The following is an 18624-nucleotide window of genomic DNA, read 5'->3' as shown; positions in this document are numbered from 1 at the left end:
ATGCCATCCGGTATCCGGAAGCTATCATTCTGAGGACAGTGACTGCATCCACTGGGGCTAGGGCACTTATGGGGATCTTTAGCAGTGTGGGTTTCCCCAAGGAAGTATTATCTGATTGGGGTACCAATTTCATGTTGTTGTACATGACAGCCATGAGAAGGCGAGTGGTGTTACCTACAAGTTCACCTTGCCATACCACCCCCAAAGCAATGGGTTTGATGAAAGGTTCAACCGTACCCTGAAGGCCATGATGTATAAGTTGAATGTCTTGTTACCATGCCTGTTGTTTGCCTACAGGTAGGTACCACAGAAGGGGTTGACCTCAGGCCTTTTGAACTTTTGTATGGGCACCCTGTCAGAGGGCCTCTCAGTTTGGTGAAGGAGGGCTGGGAGCAAGCTCCTAAGAAGTCACGCTAGAATGTATTCAGTTGCATGCTGGCCTTCAGGAACCCTACAGCCAGATTCCAGAAACTCACCCTGGAGAATCTGGAAGCTGGCCAGTAGGACATGAAACACTGGTATGACAGAATACCACCCTGGTTGAGTTTCAGCCTGGCTAGAAAGTGAGGGTGATGGCCCTGATAGAGCCCAATGCTGAGCAAGACCGTTGGTTTGGGCCATTTGAGGTGAAAAAGCACAAGAGTAATGTCACCTCTCTGGTGGACATGCAGACCCTTAGGAAACCCTTTGAGAGTCCTACACATGAACTCTCTCGAACCACAATTTGAGAGGTCTGAGTTGATCATGCTCTTTGTCACGGATGAAGGGGTGGATGAGGAGAGTAAACCTCTCCCCAAACTCCTCTCTTCTAAAGAGCAGGATGGGTCAGTGGAGGGTGTGAACCTCTCCTCAACTCTGACTCTAGAACAGCAGAGGGACTGTCACCAGTTACTGAGACAGTTCACCTCTATGTTCTCACTCATCCCTGGCGTCACCCAATGGTGCAACCACGACATTGGCACCGGGGACAGCCTACCTGTAAGGCACAAGTCTTACAGGTTGGCTGATAGAGTGAGGGACAGCATCAAAGAGGAAGTCTCTAAGATGCTGGAGGTAGGGGTGATTGCGCACTCCTGCAGTCCTTGGTCCAGCCTAGTGGTTGTGGTCTCCAAGGCTGCTCCACCCAGTGTCACACCTGAATTGAGGCTCTGTGTTGATTACTGGGGGCTCAATGCCACCATCAAGACAGGCGTGCACCCATCCATGAGCTGATGAGCTCATTGACCGGTTGGGAGCTGCCAAGTTCTTCAGTACATTAGCTCTAATGTCTGGGTACTGGCAGATTGAATTGACCAAGGGGGCCAAGGAGAGGTTTGCGTTCTCAACGTCAGAGGGATATCATCGGGTCTGTGTTATGCCCTTTGGGCTGAAGAATGCCCCTGACACATTCCAGAGCCTGGTCAACCAGATCCCAGCTGGGTTCGAGAACTTCAATGCCGCCTGCCTAGATTATAATACTGTCTTCAGTTCTAGCTGGGAGGACCACTTGCACCACCTTCAGGAAGTGTTGAGGGCCCTGCAGAGTGGAGGCCTCACTATTAAGGCCAATAAGTGCAAAATAGGGCCAAGATTGATACCATTCTGGCATGTGCACCTCCCAAGACCCAGACAGAGGTTGAGGCCCTTTTAGGCCGCACCAGATACTACTGGAGATTCATCAAGGGGTATGGAACCATTGTTGCCCCCTTGACAGAGCTGACTTCCAGGAAGCAGTCACGTCAGGTGATCTGGACAGAGGCATATCAGACTGCCTTTGACTCCCTGGAGGAGGTCATGTGCACCGCACCAATGCTAAAGGCTCCTGATTTTCCCAAGGATTTTGTGGTGCAGACATATGCCTCAGAGCATGGTGTGAGAGCTGTGCTTTCACTGCTAAATGAAGAGGGCCTAGATCAGCCTGTAGCCTTCATCAGCAGAAGGTTACTTCTCAGGGAACAGAGGTGGAGCACAATAGAAAGGGAATCTTTTGCTGTGATATGGGCGCTGAAGAAGCTAAGACCCTACTTGTTTTGGACTCACTTCTGGGTTCAGACAGACCACAAGCCCCTCAGATGGCTGATGAAGATGAGGGTGAGAATCCTAAACTATTGAAGTGGTCCATCTCCCTACAGAGAAATGGACTTCATGGTTGAACACCAGCCTGAAATAGAACGCCAGTGGTGATGGTCTTTCCAGGTTCTTGCGCCATGGTGATGACAACTCCTAAGAGGTTGGGTAGTTCTCCCTACTTTCAGTTTGCGTGGGCATGTGTTAGACGTGTCAGCTCTAGGCGTGATTTCCCCTGTCCTTTTGCTTCTGACGTCCTGTCTTTGATCCTGTTCTGAAATTCGTTTTTGTTGGCTTTAGGACTCTGGGCACTTTATCACTGCTGGCCAGTGCTAAAGTGCAAGTGCTCCCTATGTAAATTGTATTGAAGATTGGTTTCTCCATGATTGGCATATTTTATTTACTAGTATGTTTATAGTAAAGTGCACTATGTATGCTTAGGGCCTGCAGCAGTAGACCTGAAGTAGTGATTGTGCCATCTACATGAGTAGCCCTGAAAACATATCTCAGACCTCCCACTACAGTGTTTGTGTGTGCAGTTTTAAACTGCCATTTCGACCTGGCAAGTGCACTCACTTGCCAGGCCCAAACCTTCTCTTTTATTACCTGTAAGTTACCCCTAAGGTGGACCCAAGGTAGCCCCAGGACCGGTAATTATGGTATTTAGAAGGTAGGGCATTTAATGGTGTGGTGTGCATGTCCTGATAATGAGATACTGCTAATTTAGATTTTCACTATTGTAAGGCCCATCTCTCCCAGAGGGTAACATGAGGATTGCATTGTGATATCTTTTAAGTGTATTTTCCCATTGGGAGCAGATAGGGATATGGATTTTTGGATTTCTGAACTCACAATTTAAACAAACATCTTTTGGTGAAGTTGGTTTTGAACTATAAGTTTGAAAATGTGCCCTGCATATCCTGATGGTCCATCACCAGGTTGATGGGACTTCCTAAGCTAGAGTGGTGGGAGGAGCTGACACTTGCACCTAAATAGGGGTGTGTCTTTCCTCATACAAAGCAGTCTGCAACCCCCTTGGAGTGTGTCTGGGGCCATGGCAGGGAAAGGCAGGGTCTTGTGCACTACAAAGACTTCCCTTTGAAGTTTGCCTACTTCAAAGACAGAAATGGGTATAAGTACTGGACCTCTGACACCACATAATTAGAATCCTCCTGGACTGAGGATATTCTGCCAGGAAGAAGAGCTGGATGCTGGAGGAACTGCCACTCTGCCTGCTGTTTTTCTGTGCTGGCTGGCTGCTTCTGTCCTAGGAGTGAAAGTCTGGACTTGGCTTCCTACATTCTGCTTCCAAACGTTTCTCCAAGGGCTTGGACTGAGCTTGCCTCCTGGTAAGAAGTCTTAGGGACATCAAAACTTTCACCCACCAACATCTGCGCTCTCTTGCTTAGAGTCCTGACTTGCTAAGTGGTGCCAAAATCAGTTCCTGAGCAATTGGAAGTGAGTTCTGGCGTAGCAAGGGAGAAACTAGTGCATCAACGTCCAGAACAACTTCAGGACCAGTGCCATTGTCTGAGTTCGCACCAGCTGCCTGACCCGGGCCATTGTTCCTTGCTGTGTGAATGACGGTGACCTTCAACACAGGCCCAATGTCACTAGAGCACCTCCGAAGTCCCACCACAGCGTGAGTCCAGAATGCCATGTCACCAATGTCCATGGCACCTGACTCCGACTCTGCCGCAACCCCTGTGGCACCGTGGTATGATTGCGCTACCACAAAGTGGACGTCTCACGTCTTGACCTGCTGGATCCATCAACCCTGCCCTGTCATAAGGAACTGATGCCTCGCCGCCAATGCCACCTCACCTCTGCTGCCTAGCAGTAAGAAACCAACACCTTACCTCTCCAGTCGTGGAATTGAACCGATGCCGCATCAGCTCCAGTAATGCCTTACCTCCTAAACTCTGTGCAACATCTTTGTTTCCTCATTGTTTTCCAAATTACTGTAACCAGAGTCCGTACAACTCCACGACCGGCCCACAGTTCCTGCACTTCCTCGTGAGTGCCGTTGGACTGTTGAAGACGACTCCATCAAGACATTGTGATAGCCCCAGTTGGAGCTGTTGTGTTTCTAAGCGCTATACTACAGTTAATCTTTAAAAATGTGTTTCTTTCCTAGTTAACTTTGTTTTTTGTCATTCTTGTCTTGTCTTAATCAGATAAATACCGGCTATTTTTCTAAACAGGTGTGAAGTACTTTTTTGGTGTTTTTATTGTGTTACTATGTGTACAAATACATTGCATCTGAGATCAGCCTGACTGCTTTAGCCAAGCTACCAAGGGCAAGAGCAGGGGGTTATCTTAACTGTGTGACTCCCTTACCCTGACTAGAGCGATGGTCCCTACTTGGACAGGGTGCAAACCACTGCCAACTAGAGACCCCATTTCTAACAGTAGAGGTAAAGGAAGAATGAGTTATTTCAGGTTTAGGAATGGGTAGAGGTAAAGGTGATCTTGCGTTTGAGGGGTAGGTAGAGGTAAAGAGAAGTAAGGGGATTTAAAAAAAATTAAAACAGGGGTTTGGGGGGTTAACCTCAAAAAGAAAAAAAATATATACATAATATTTTCACCTAAAAAAATCAAAGGTTTACGTAACTTTACAGTTAGATGTGATAACAAGATAGAAATTCACTGAAAAATCCAAATGTGAAAATAATATTACACGTTAGATCAATTTGTCTGTTTAAAAACACAGAAGTTTACCAGTTATAGTTAGCAGAGCTAACTATAACTTGTTTCCTGCCATCTGCTGCTTATGACCTCACATATAACATCACTCATGACATTCTGTGACATCATTTATGACATCACTGATGACATTTCAAATGACAGAACAACTACAGAACAAATCTACACCAAATTATAAAAAGCACTCTTTTTGATGCAAGATCTAGCTTTTTGTCAAATTTGGCGTAATTCCATTCAGCGGTTCGAACTGTAGTCGTTTCTAAAATCCTTATGAGAAATTGCATGGATATAACGCATTTTAAGACCCCCTTTTTTTCTTGGCATTTTGTGACTCCCGTTTTTTTTGGCCCCGCTTGACAAATCACCCCAAAACTTTCCAGACAGCAGCTGAAGTGTTTGGCAAACTAATTTTGAAAACGTCATGAACATTCATCAAATGGCGCCAAAGTTATACCCAAAACAAAAAATGCCTTTCCTATAAAAACTAGGTCCAAACTGTACCTACTGGCAACCTCCAGTAGGTAATATATATAATTTGTATCCATTCATCCATGCCTAAAAACTGCTTTAATGGCGTTGCTTGTACTCTACAAAATATAAACAAACGGAGCAGTGTGTAGAATATTAAAATGAGTACTAAAGGTTGCTTACATTCCTTAGGCTTTAACATCTAAGTAGGCTTCAGGTTATTGTAATAACAAGAAGTGGTATTAAACCACATACTGGTATTCATGCTGCCATCCTCGGAATATAGAAATGTTTCTGATAGACCTGGCATCCTTGATGTGGTCTCCCCTAACTTTTTCCCTCTGCTTCCCAAGTTGTTACTGTATGCTGGAATCTGTTTTTGCTGTTTTTGTTACTCTGGGCAATTTACCACTGCTGACCACTGCTAAAGTGCAACTGCTCCCTTTGTGTAATTGTATATATAATTGGCTTTTCCATCATTGGCATATTTGATTTACTAGTAAGTCCCTAGTAAAGAGCAATAGAGGTGCTTAGGGTCTGTGAATCAAAAGCTACTAGTGGGCCTCCAGCACTGATTGTGCCACCCACATGAGTAGCTCTGTAAACATGGCTCAGACCTGCCACTGCAGTGTGTGTGTGTGTAGTTTGTAAAGTGCCAATTCGACTTGGCAAGTGTACCCACTTGCCAGGCCCAAACCTTCCCTTTTTATCCATGTAAGGCACTCCAAAGGGAGGCCCTAGGTAGCCCCATGGGCAGGGTGCAGTGTATGTTAAAGGCGGAACATGTACCAATGTGTTTTACATGCCCTAACAGTGAAATACTGCCAAATTTGGTTTTCACTCTTAAAAGGCCTATCTCTCTCATAGGTTAACATGGGGCTGCCTTTAAATATTCTTAAAGTGCAGTATCCCTTTGAGAGCAGCTAGAGATGTGGAGTTTCGGGTCTCTGAAGTCACAATTTGAAAAACTACATCTTTTAGTGAAGTTGGTTTTTAGATTGTTAGTTTGAAGATGCCACTTTTAGAAAGTAGGCATTTTCTTGCTTTAACCATTCTGTCACTCTCCCTGTTTGTGGATTCCCTGTTTGGGTCAGACTGACAGTTGGGCTGTTGTGAATCTCCTCTAGACAGTGACATAAAGGGAGCTGGGGTGTAGCCTGAATATCCTGATGAGCCAGAGTGAGGGAGGAGTGGTCACTCACACATGACTTGGTTGTGTCTGCCCTCACACAATGCAGTCTCCAACCCCCTAGTGTGTGTCTGGGGCATGGCCTGGGCAAGGCAAGATCCTGTAAACAACAGAGACTTTTCTTTGAAGATGGACAACTTCAAAGGCAGAAAGGGGTATAAGTAGTGGACACAAAACCCCAAACTTCGGATTTCTTCAAGATTTGCTTCTGGAACCAAGAGGAATCTCTCCCAAGGAGAAGAGCTGAGGAGAAGTGCTGCCGCTGCTTTTGACTGTGCTTTGTTGGGCTATCCCGCAGCTGCTGCTTTTGCCTGTAAAAGGGGACAAAGACTGGACTTTGTGGTATATTCCTGCTTGAGAAGAATCGCCAAGGACTTGGCTTGCCTCCTGTTTTTGAAGCCTCAGTGACAGCAAAGGCTTCACCAATGAGTCTCTGAGTCTGCATGCTGTGGATCTCTAGCTTGTCAGAGGATGCCATTCCAGTTCCTGGGCCCCTGAAAGTGATTTTCTGGTAAAATCCTCTGAAATTATGCCGGACGACGGCATGCGACTTTGCAAGGACGACGCTGTACGGACCCATAGCAAGCCATGGACTTCACGGAAGAGCGGCAACCACACCGACATCGCAAGCCCCGCGTCACCAATGCTGCTAACGTCACAAGAATGCACAAGATCAGAGTGTTCGTGACACCTGAGTCCGATGCAGCATCTGTGACCCTGTGATGTGACCGTGAACACGTGATGTTGCCCTGCAGCATTGTGACTTTTCCAGACTTCACCTTTGCAGGAGGTGCCCAGGGACTGACTCCTCATAACTGACGCCTCCTCACCTCCACTGCTCCTCAGCAAAGACTCTTTGTGACGCTTCTGCTACTTCACCTTGGACCACTGTAACTGACACCACCTCGGATCCAGTGATGCCTCGCTCCCAGACTCCGTGCACCAGCCTGTTTTCCACACTTTTGCTAAGTTACTGTACCTGGGGGTCCGGTGACTCCCTTAAGGGCACCAGTGGTATCACATTGTGGGAAATGACTCAGTTTCAACGCCGCTTAACATCAAATTGAGGTATAGTGCTTCTAGGCACTCACAAGTGACACCAAATCTAGGGGTCCTCACAGTTCTACATTGGCCCACTGGAGGGCGCCACCTTGGAAAATGAGAGGTCTAGTGCCACACGTGGCAGCAGGCCGATACGCGTCAGCTGCAGTGAGCTTATAAACGTGACACCCGTGTGAGTCACGGTGTTTGAGACTCCAGGGAAGTGAGCATTAGGCACAAGCGGGAGTGTTGCTGTGACGAAGCAAGTGCTTTTACCACTCTTTACAACGTGCAACAGAAGGGGCCATTTTGTGACTCTAATATTCTGTGTATATTTTTAGTGTGTGACCACAAGCACACACCCCTGCTGGAGGAACTATGACAGCATAGACACAAAAAAGTAGGTCACGCATGCACCACGTGTGCATTTTAGAGGTGCTTCACACGTTTATGTGTGTTTATATGTTTTTCTAAGAGTAGTATGTCCTGTATTTGTCTATTTCATGAGATTCACAAGTGCTTTTTCCTGCGAGTGGGGTGGAGTTTGCAAAGAAGTGGCACCACATCCATCAGCAATATGAATAGCAGCCCTACACCTATGAAGGCCATGATGACCTTTGCTGTTTCATTTCCACAGGTATCTCAGAAGGACATCGGTACCATTGAGTATTTTTTCACTTTAGTGAGGTGTACTACACCATACCACAGAGCGTTCAGTGCTATCACCTTTACTAGTAGTAGTCAATCAAGGAGAGACATTAGGAAGTCCACATTGGTCCTGAAGAGGAGTCTGGGGGTTAGACTCCGAAACATATAGACCGACCAGGAGGTAAAGTACATAATATACCCTACCTCGGATGCCCCTTTTCAACCATACCACCCCGGTGAGACATAATAAATTAGTAGTACCACCTAGAGGCAGGTATTTTTCACTTACCTACGACCCCATCACTTCCATCCCTCTCAAAATTCACCTTGATGAAACTATAACAGCGCTCCCACGTATTCCGTCGGTCGTAGCACGCCCTGGTCCTCAGCGGAACGGGAGGAAACCCAAGGATGAAGCATGCCGCCAAGGCATAACCCTGGTGGGTGAGAGTTTTTCACACAAAAAAATCCTTTTACTTTCTCATGTGCACCCTGTTGAATTTTTTTGGGCTGGGTCTTTTTGTAATGTTATATAGGCTATAAGGAGGACAGACTCAGCCCTACAAAAACCTCCTTCTCCCTGTTTGTTATTGTATATTTAGGCAGAACAGAGCTGCGGTAGTTTCTATAAGCCTCCTCCACACTCACACGTGAAGGACTATTAGCACATATGGAGGAAATTACAGGGCTTACTTTCTCGGTTGAGGAAGTAGAAATAATTTTGGCCTCAGTGGCCCCATTTGGTGAGACACCAACATCAGAGAATGTGGGAGACAGTAAGGATTGGGACAAACTCAACACCCTCAAAAGAAATTGTGTAAAAACCATGATCCATGGGATCATGATGACAGAGTACCTGAGAGCAAATGCGGCTCCACAGGGCCTAATAGTAAGAAATTAACCCTTCATTTTCCAGCATGACAAGATTTTAAAGAAAGATTGGTCACTTGAATTGTGGAATTGCACCCGTGATTGGCTAATTTTGATCATAAAAACAGAATCACAACTTTCAAAGGAACTAAAGGGGGAGATCATTAGTCTAGAGGTCTGTCTCAAAGCATACATGTCTACAGGGGCTCTCAAAAAGCACTTGGAGGAATTAAATCAATACATTAATGAATATGAGGTGTATTTAAATCAGACTAGGCATCAGAAAACTAAAAATGATGTAAGCAAATTTTCACATGAAAAGGTATACCCCTACATTAGAGAAGACTATGGCCCTCATTGTGACATTAGTGGTAAATCTCACTTACCGCCACACTGACTGCTGCCAACTTACTGCCCCCGCTGGGGATATCCGTTCACCATACTATGACACACACACACACCAATCCATCAGTATTCAGCCACATACACAAATCTGCCAGACCAAAGGTCGTGATAAATTGGCTGTATCAAAACCCACTCCGTTTCGCCAACAGAACAACACCCAGCACATTAAGACCCATGAATCACCATAGCGGACATTTAACGGCAGTAAACCATTGGCGGTACATACCGCCGTGCTCACAATTGACACACACAAACAAAACAACACCACATTGGACAGTTCAAACAACACACACCTCACACCCATATACACACCACACCCACACCACTATAAAACACACACACATTACCCACAACCCTTTACCATTTCAAACCATTGCCTGCAGAGAGACATCAAGACCACTGACACAACTAGAGCCACACACTATTCATACCTATACACCACTCGCACCCCACATCACACACCCCAACACATTACCCAACACATGCTTACCTACACACCTCACACAACACCCATGGCACAACAAAGACACCCCTGTTTCACAGAGGAGAAGCTAAGGGTCATGGTGGAGGAAATTATCAGAGTAGAGCCACAGTTATTTGGAGCATAGGTGCAGCAGATATCGATAGCTAGGAAGATGGAGCAATGGCGGAGAATCGTGGACAGGGTCAACGCCGTGGGACTAGGGATGACATCAGGAAGAGGTGGAATGACCTACGGGGAAGATACGTTCCATTGCAGCAAGACACCAGCTCGCCATCCAGAGGACTGACAGTGGAATCCCCCCTCCCTCCCCACAACTAACAGCATGGGAAGAGATAGACTTGGCAATTCTGCATCCTGAGGGCCTGGCTGGAGTAGGAGGAGGAATTGGCTCTGGTAAGTCAACTCTCTACTACTATCACCCCCCTACCTGCATGCCATCACATACCCCCACCCTCACTCCCATCACTGCACTCCATCCCACACACCCAACTATCACATCTCACTCATCCCAATGCCAAGCCCTGCATGCTCTACCAATGCATGGACACCATTCATAGCCCTGCATGGGTACTCATCACTAAAGCATGCACACTATAGAGATCTAATCATCCCACTGTACACAAACATACACAAGTGAAAGCTGCCAGGGCAAATACAACCAAAGAGGGCAAGCCACGGATGCACAATATGTCAGACACAGAAACCATAACACATAATTTACATCCCCACAGGTACCCCAGCCAATGACAGCGGAGAGGAGGTGCCAGCAATATCCAGTCCCACAACTGAAGAGGTCCACAATGATGACAGCGACTCTGGTCTTCATGATCTGGATGACCTACTCGGCATATCAGGGACCTCTAGACAGCTGGTTACCCAGGCCCAGTCACACACCACCACAGAGCCTCCCCATCAGGAAACACCACCACAGCATCCACCCAGCGTACCCACACCTCTGTCCCCAGGACATGTCAATTAGCAGTGTGTCCACCTCTACAGGGACCCCAGGCCACACCTCATACCCAAGACAATCATGGACCTTGGGTCAGTGGCAGTGGGCACACAGTTAAGGGACAGTGGCACAGGCCAACAGGGAAACTGGGAAGAGTGCTGTGTGCCAGGGGGAGGAAGAGGCACTTGCAGAGATCCTTGGACCCTATCAACATTCCCAGGACACGATGGGCCAGATCCTGGACAATGTGCAGGAGAACAGGCAGCTGCAGGAGGGACAGTACCAGGGGATCAGGGAAGACTTGCAGGCATTTAACGCCACCCTGATCCCCACAGTAGAGGTGCTGGCAAACATGGCCAACATTATGAGGGAGGCTGTCTCCCAACATCGGGCCCCTGCCACTAGCCAGACATCTGAACAGCTTTCCACCTCCGTTACCGCTAGTGGACAGGAGGCCCCGCCACGGGACTCACAGGCCACCAGCACCCCTCCCCTGCAGAAGGAGAACCACCCTGCAAACGTTCCCTGCGATCCAGACAGAAGCCAGAGACACTTGCCAAGACCCTTGCCAGGAAATGAGACTCTCCTGATTGTCCCCCTTGTGTCCCACACAATCACACTGTCCACCTTGAACTGCCATTGCTCCCCTTCCTATATCCTCTTGAACAATTCACCTGTGCTACAAACAGACTGGAACAATACCCTGGACTTTCCTCCATCATTACCCCATCCCATTGCACTTGCCCCCTATATTTTAGCACTTGGAAAAAAAAAGAAGTTTGGAGTATGTCATGTATATCAAATATGTATTCATTGAAACAGGTACAAACCTTGCAAATCAACTGTACATAAAATGAGCATTGATTAATGACCTGTAGCTGGCTGCAGTGATCACACCAGGAGTACATGTGAGGTAACCAACAGCTGCAAAATGAATTGCCAGAGGGAACAGTGAGTGGGAAATAGCAGCATGCCAGTGCCCCAGAAATTCAAACAAATGTCACTGAAATGTGAAATAACACTGTCCTACCTGTGTGTCATTGGAAGCATTGTCTGATCACAGATGTTCTATTGTCCTCATCTTCATCCTCTGCCTCCTCATCCTCAGTGTCCACAGGGTCCACTGCTGGCACATGGGCATCTCCAGCCTCCTCCTCCTGCAGGAATGGGACATGACGTCTGAGGGCCAGGTTATACAACATGCAGCATGCCACCACTATCTGACAGACCTTCTTGGGTAAGTAGCACCTGTCAGATGGAGGCACCGGAACCTGGCCATCAGGAGGCCAAAGGTCCTTTCAATTATCCTTCTGGGTCGCCCATGGGCCTCATTATAATGTTCTTCTGCCCTTGTCCTGGCATGCCTCACAGGGGCAGCAGCCATGATAGGTTGGGATAACCAGAGTCACCTGAAATATTGAGGGACAACATTTAGCCGCCCACTATCCCATATGGCCCACACCATACACCAACATATACTGGGTGGGAACCAGGGCTCACCTGTGCCTCTGTAGTTGGCCCATCACATTTGGGATGCTGCTATTCCTCAGGACAAAGGCATCATGCACCGACCCAGGATACTTAACATTGACGTGGGAGATGTACTGGTCCGCCAGGCACGGCACACCATCTGTACATTCATAGAGTGGAAACTCTTCCGATTCCTGAAAACCTGTTCATTCATTCATTCATTCATGCAATATGTGTTCCATCAAACGTACCAATTATGTTGGGGATATGTCCCATTGCATTGAACTCGGCCTTCTCTGTGGCCAAATCTTCAACCTGGGCGAAAACAATGTAGCTGCACATGTTTTTAATCAGGGCAGACAATACACTTGTCAGCACTATTGAGAACATTGGCTGTGACATTCCTGCTGCTAAGCCCACTGTCACTTGGAAAGAACCAGTTGCCAGGAAATGGAGCACTGATAGCACTTGCACAAGAGGAGGGATCCCAGTAGGGTGACGGATGGCAGATATCAGGTCAGGCTCCAATTGGGCACACAGCTCTGTGATTGTGGCCCTGTCCAGTCTATAGGTGAGGATAATGTGCCTGTCCACCAGTGTTGCCAAGTCCACCAGGGGTCTGTACACTGGGGTATGTCTCCATCTCCTATTCATCCGCAGCAGTAGGAATCTAAGGGACACAAACGTGAGGAGCCGGTGACAAACTGAACAAAGGAGCTACAACAGAACTTTGCATCCTGTAAACTTGTAACTTTTAAAATGGTGTCCGCCTGTCCTGTGTGGAGGGAGAGGTAGAATGAGGTAATCCGCATATGGTGTGTGCCTTTACGGGAGGCGGACGGGAACCGCTGTGCAACTCTTCATTTGTTATAATTGGGCCCTATGGGGTACTGTGGCCAATGGTGATCTACGCCAGTGGTAACGGTATGTACCGCCGTGGACGTGACTGCCATTTTCTATCTGATTCCTCACTTGCTACCTGACCTTCCACATGAGAGGACCTACACTGCATGTGCTGCTGTGACCTGTGTCTGGAACCTACCCTGGTCTGTGTGACAGGGGAAAGGGCCCCAGCCTTCACTTCGGAGGAGTTGGAGAGACTAGTGGATGGGGTCCTACCCCAGTACGGACTGCTGTGTGGGCCTCCAGACCAAAAGGTGAGTACACTGTGGGCACGATGCATGTAGTGGTGTATGTGAAGGCCTCGTGTAAGGGGGGTGGGTGGATGTCTTCTGGGCGGTGTACAGGTTGTGTGCTGGGCCATGTGTGTATAAGTGGTGATCGAAACGGGTATGGTGGGCCATATGTTTAACAGGCAGGACTGTTTGTTTAAATCTATTTTCCTGTGTGCATTGCCTCAGCGCCCATCAAAAGAAGGGTCCATGGCAGGCAGAGCAGCCCACTGTCGCAAACGGTGGGAGGACCTGAGATGCTGGGCACGGAAGATGGCAGAGGTCCACCTGGGGATGGCCTCCCAACGAGGAAGGGGTGCCTGCTGAATCCTGACCCCCCTGATGGCTCGCATACTGGCGGTTGCCTATCCAGAGCTGGTTGGGTGCTTGAGGGCATCACAGCAACCACAAAGGGGTGAGTACATTGCGATCATTACAACCTATGCATGATAGGCTGGTATCCGAGTGGAGGATGTGTGTCAGTGGGTCCCCCAGGCCAGGCCTGACATTGCAGCATAGGTCCCCTGGTGGCTAGGGTTCAGAAGAGAAAATCTTGCAACTTAGCTCGTAGCCATCCACTACTGGTCAGGGCTGCGTGGGTCCCAGGTGTGCTGCAGTTAGCGGTGTGTGCCCCTCCCCATGTCTTGGCCGCTAACTAATTCTCTGTTAGTGGAATAGCAGATTGCGTAGCCCTGTTCCTTGTGTGTGAGGGTGCTGTGTACGCCAATGGTGGTGTTGGTTCAGCCACTGACCAAGTGTATCCTTTGTCTCTTCCCCCATTTTTGTTTTGTCATCCTGTCCTTATGTGCATTAGCATCATCTGGTGGAGGAGCAGAGGCATGGAGCTACATCCCACAGGACCCAGGAGGCAGAGTTCACTGATGCTGAGGGCACCAGTGGGACAAAGGGCAAGGAGAGCATCACAGCGGAGAATGGAGGGGACAGTTCTGACACAGTTACCTCCTCCGATGGAAGCTCCTTGGTGGTGGTGGACACTTCTGTGACCACCCCATCTACAGGTACCACTGCCATCCCCGTACCAGCACCCCCCTACCAGCAGCCCCTCAGCGAGTTGCCCGTGCCCGCTCGGGGGCATCTCCTTCGCCCCAGGCACCTCAGGCCCTGCCCCAGTTAGCCCTGCTGCCCTGAGTGAGGAGGCTATTGACCTCCTGAGATCCATCTCTGTAGGGCAGTCAACCATTGTGAATGCCATCAAGGGGCTGGCAACCCAGATACAACAATCTAATGCATTCCTAGAGGGCATTCGCACTGGATTGGTGGCTCAACAGAGATCGATTCAGGCTCTGGCCTCCTCTCTGATGATGGCCATTGTCCTTGTTTCTACCATCCCTCCTCCAACTTCCACTTCCCAGTCCCATTCTCCTCAACCCCAACCCATCCCAAGCACACAGGCAGACGAGCATGCACACAAGACACACTTCTCCCTCTTCCCACCCAAATGTCCCTAAAAAAACTGTTCCTATCCACTATTGACTTCTTCCCTAACCCCCCCATCCAGCACTAATGGGCAGGGTAGAATGGACCCAGCCAAGCACCTCAGCCACACAGTCCACGGGCACATTCATCACCACACCCACTTGTGGTGGAAAGGGATCTAGGCCACATGTCCTGAAGGTGAAGGAGCCTGCACCAGGCAGCCGAAAAGGAAAGGAGCCTGAACCAGCAGGCAGGAAGACCAAGGAGACTGCACCAGCAGGCAAGAAGAGAAAGGAGCCTGTCCCAGCAGCCAGGAAGACCAAGGAGCCTGCACTAGCCAGCAAGAAGGGAAGGGAGCCTGCCCCAGCAGGCAGGAAGACCAATGGGCCTGGGCCAGGAACTGTGACACCACCAACCATGGTTGTGCAGCCGTCCAACGTTGCAGGGGATGGGCAGGAGCCTCCCCCCACCAGGAGCACCACCACTGTGCAGCCATTCGAGGCTGTAGGGGATGGGCAGGAGCCTCTCCCCAGCAGAAGCACCACCACTGTGCAGCCATCCGAGGTTGCAGGGGATGGGCAGGAGCCTCCCCCCACCAACAGCACCAGCACTGTGCAGCCATCACCGCCGGCGGTATGTAATCCTGCCTCCATGGGCTGCTGTGCAGCCTGCCCCTTCCAAAGCCCATGGGTATGACACCCACCTGAGAGACTGTGGCCTTACACTCCCCAGGATCAAGCACAGGGCATGTTTCCCCCTCCAGAACCAGTGGGTATGACACCCAGCTGAAAGACTGTGGCCCATCAGTCCCCAGGATCAAGCACAGGGCATGTTGCCCCCTCCCGAACCAGTGGTCTTGTTACATCCCCCGGCTGAGGTGCTCCCCCCATCCCCTGTCCCCCTGAGGTGCCTGCCTCTTTACCACTGCAGTGTTCTCTCCATGTTTAAAGCAGGTGACATGTGTGTCCTTGGACTTTGGCCTGTGGTCATGTGGCCTATGAACATTGTGGACTGGGCAGGGTCCCTTTTTCTGTACATATGTATATTATCTATTATCTTGCCTCACTTATTTTTCATAATGTGTTGATCTCATTACATTCACTTTTGCTAAACCGCTTTGTCCTTGCATTATTCAGCTGAGTGACGGGGTAAAATTGTTTTTATAATGCATCTGGTTGTGTGTATGGTGTGTGTGTGTGTAGAGGGTGTGTGTTGTGCATGTGTGTGTCACTCTCTTTTTCCTCCCCCCTCCCTTGTGTGCTAGGCGGCTGTACTCACCGTCATCGTCTTCACCGTCATTGGTGTTCGTGGTGGAGCAGAACGTAGAAGATCATCGGGAAGACATGCAGTTCAGGTTCCATGGCGGCGTGGTTCTTCCCTGTGTCTCCAATAGTGAGTCCTTTCCCTTCTGAGCTCTGTTTCTGCCAGGTTTTTAATGTTGTTGGTAGCTACCACTGTGGTGGCTGTTGTTTCAGCCCTGGCAGTCGGTGTGGTACATTGGCTGACTATCGGAGATCTTTCCGCCATGGTCATAATTTGGCGGTAGTTACCGCCAGCCTGTTGGTGGTATTACTGCCACTTTATCACCGACCGCCGGGGTCGTAATGAGGGCCTATGTTCCCCCAGGAGGAAACCCAGGGTACAACACAGACTCCGACTCATCCGATTCAGGCTCTAGTAGTTCAGACCCTAACATGAGGCGCAGTATCCAGGAAGATGGAACAACAGAAGAAACTGGAGGGCCGTATTCAGAAGAGTGACAGAGTGGGCCATGTAACCCATGTACTCACTCCTCTTTACACAAGGCCCCTTTACACAAGGACCCCTACCACCTCAGATATATCCTCCACACTTTGAACATTGGGAATCTCATGGGGATCAATTTTTACAATACCGTCCTTTTTTAGGACCTGGCCAAGGACGCCCAATAGGAAAATCAAAGAGAAAACCCCAGGTCATTTGGGCACCTGACCCGGAACAGGGGAGGATGTTGACACGGAGCATGACAATTGAGAGCACACAGGGTCGGGACAATCAAGCAGGTCCAAGCAGCCGCCCAGCATAGTGGTAAATTTCAGTGAGTAAATATTAAACCATGCACAGACACGTGTCGTGAAGAAGGGTCTGGGTTTTATCCCAACTGCTTCCTTAGACAAATTCAGATTATGCATAGCAGTAAATGAGTTAATCAGAGATCAAGTTAAGATCCTTTTTTGAGGGTTGGCCACCTACTAATGGTTCTACAAAGGGAGACACTGGTCTCCTCAACTAGTTGTGTTTTACACCCCAAAGTGCATCCATTCCAGTAGAAATTCTTGCCTTTGAACAAGCAGTCCTGAAGGACATCAAAGAGATTAATCCTAACACTTTAAAGGTATTCTATAATACAACAAGGGACGAAAAAAATGCACTACAAGAACTAGCTGATAACACCAATATAGTCATGAAACCAGCAGATAAGGGAGGCGCCATCATCATTCAGACCACTGAAAACTATCGAAAAGAGTGTCTGTGGATGATACACGCAACCATGAGAACCTCAAGGAAGACCCCACAGAATTCCTTAAGACTAGGATCACCAGTTAGGTGGAGAAAGAGCTAACGCACAACTGGATTTCCCAGAAAGAAGGTGATTTCCTAATCAATAAAAATCCAGTGACTCCTTATTTCTATACCATTCCTAAAATTCATAAAAATCTTGACACATCTCCTGGCAGACCTATTGTATCTGGCATCAATTCAATCTTGGACCCTTTGTCCGGTTTCCTGAGACCCATAGTCTAGAACACGGACACATACCTTAAAGAAATGAAAGATCTATTGTGCCTCCTAAAAGACTCCTTTTCGACCCTGCAAATGAAACACTGATAGGTCTGGATGTGGAAAGCCTGTACACGAGTTTTCCTCACTCTGACACATTGCGCATAATCAAGGAGGTCATTTTTTATGTAGATTGGGACTACCAAACACCACGAAACGTGGTTATGGAATGTTGTTTCTGGACCTTAACAAACATTTTTTTTTTTATTTGAAGGAAATCTGTACCTTCAAAAACATGGGACAAGCATGGGAAGCACCTTTGCTCCTAGTCTGGCTGGTCTCTACGTCTACCATCTTGAGAAAAAGAGAATTTTAAAGTCCACTAACCTATACAGAGACAAAATTGTGCTATGGAAGAGATACATTGATGACATACTGGTCAACTGGAAAGGGGAAGAGACACAAGTAGGGTCTTTTTTAGAGTGGCTCAATAGACAGGATCAGTTCCTGAGATTCACTCACACTAAAAGCAAGAAACAATTGGTCTTTCCGAACCTTAACATCATAGCAACCAATGGGGCCCTCAAAATGACCACCCATGAAAAACTTACACCTAAAAACTTTCTATTACTTTTCTTTAGTGCCCATCCCCACCATTTGAGGGAGAACCTCCTGTTTTTACAGTTTCTCAGACTAAGGAGGAATTACTCTGTGGTGTCTGACTACAAACAAGCCCAGTATCTAGCATCAAAATTGGAGGCGAGGAAATACTCCCCCGACATCATTAACCGAGCCATGAAACGAGCGCACAACAACAACAACAGAGAAGCCCTCCTGGACACTCCTCCTCAAAAGAGGAAAGAAGGAAGGCCTATATGTATCACAACATTTAATGTAGCCTCTAATCAAGTGAGCAAGATCATAAACAAACTTTGGTGCATCCTGAACAGTGGCTCTTTGGAGATTCCAAAACCCA

Source organism: Pleurodeles waltl, chromosome 1_1, assembly GCF_031143425.1.
Source record: "Pleurodeles waltl isolate 20211129_DDA chromosome 1_1, aPleWal1.hap1.20221129, whole genome shotgun sequence".
NCBI classification, from domain to species: domain Eukaryota; kingdom Metazoa; phylum Chordata; class Amphibia; order Caudata; family Salamandridae; genus Pleurodeles; species Pleurodeles waltl.
The sequence above is the reverse complement of the archived record's forward strand: the minus strand, read 5'-3'. Positions refer to the sequence as shown.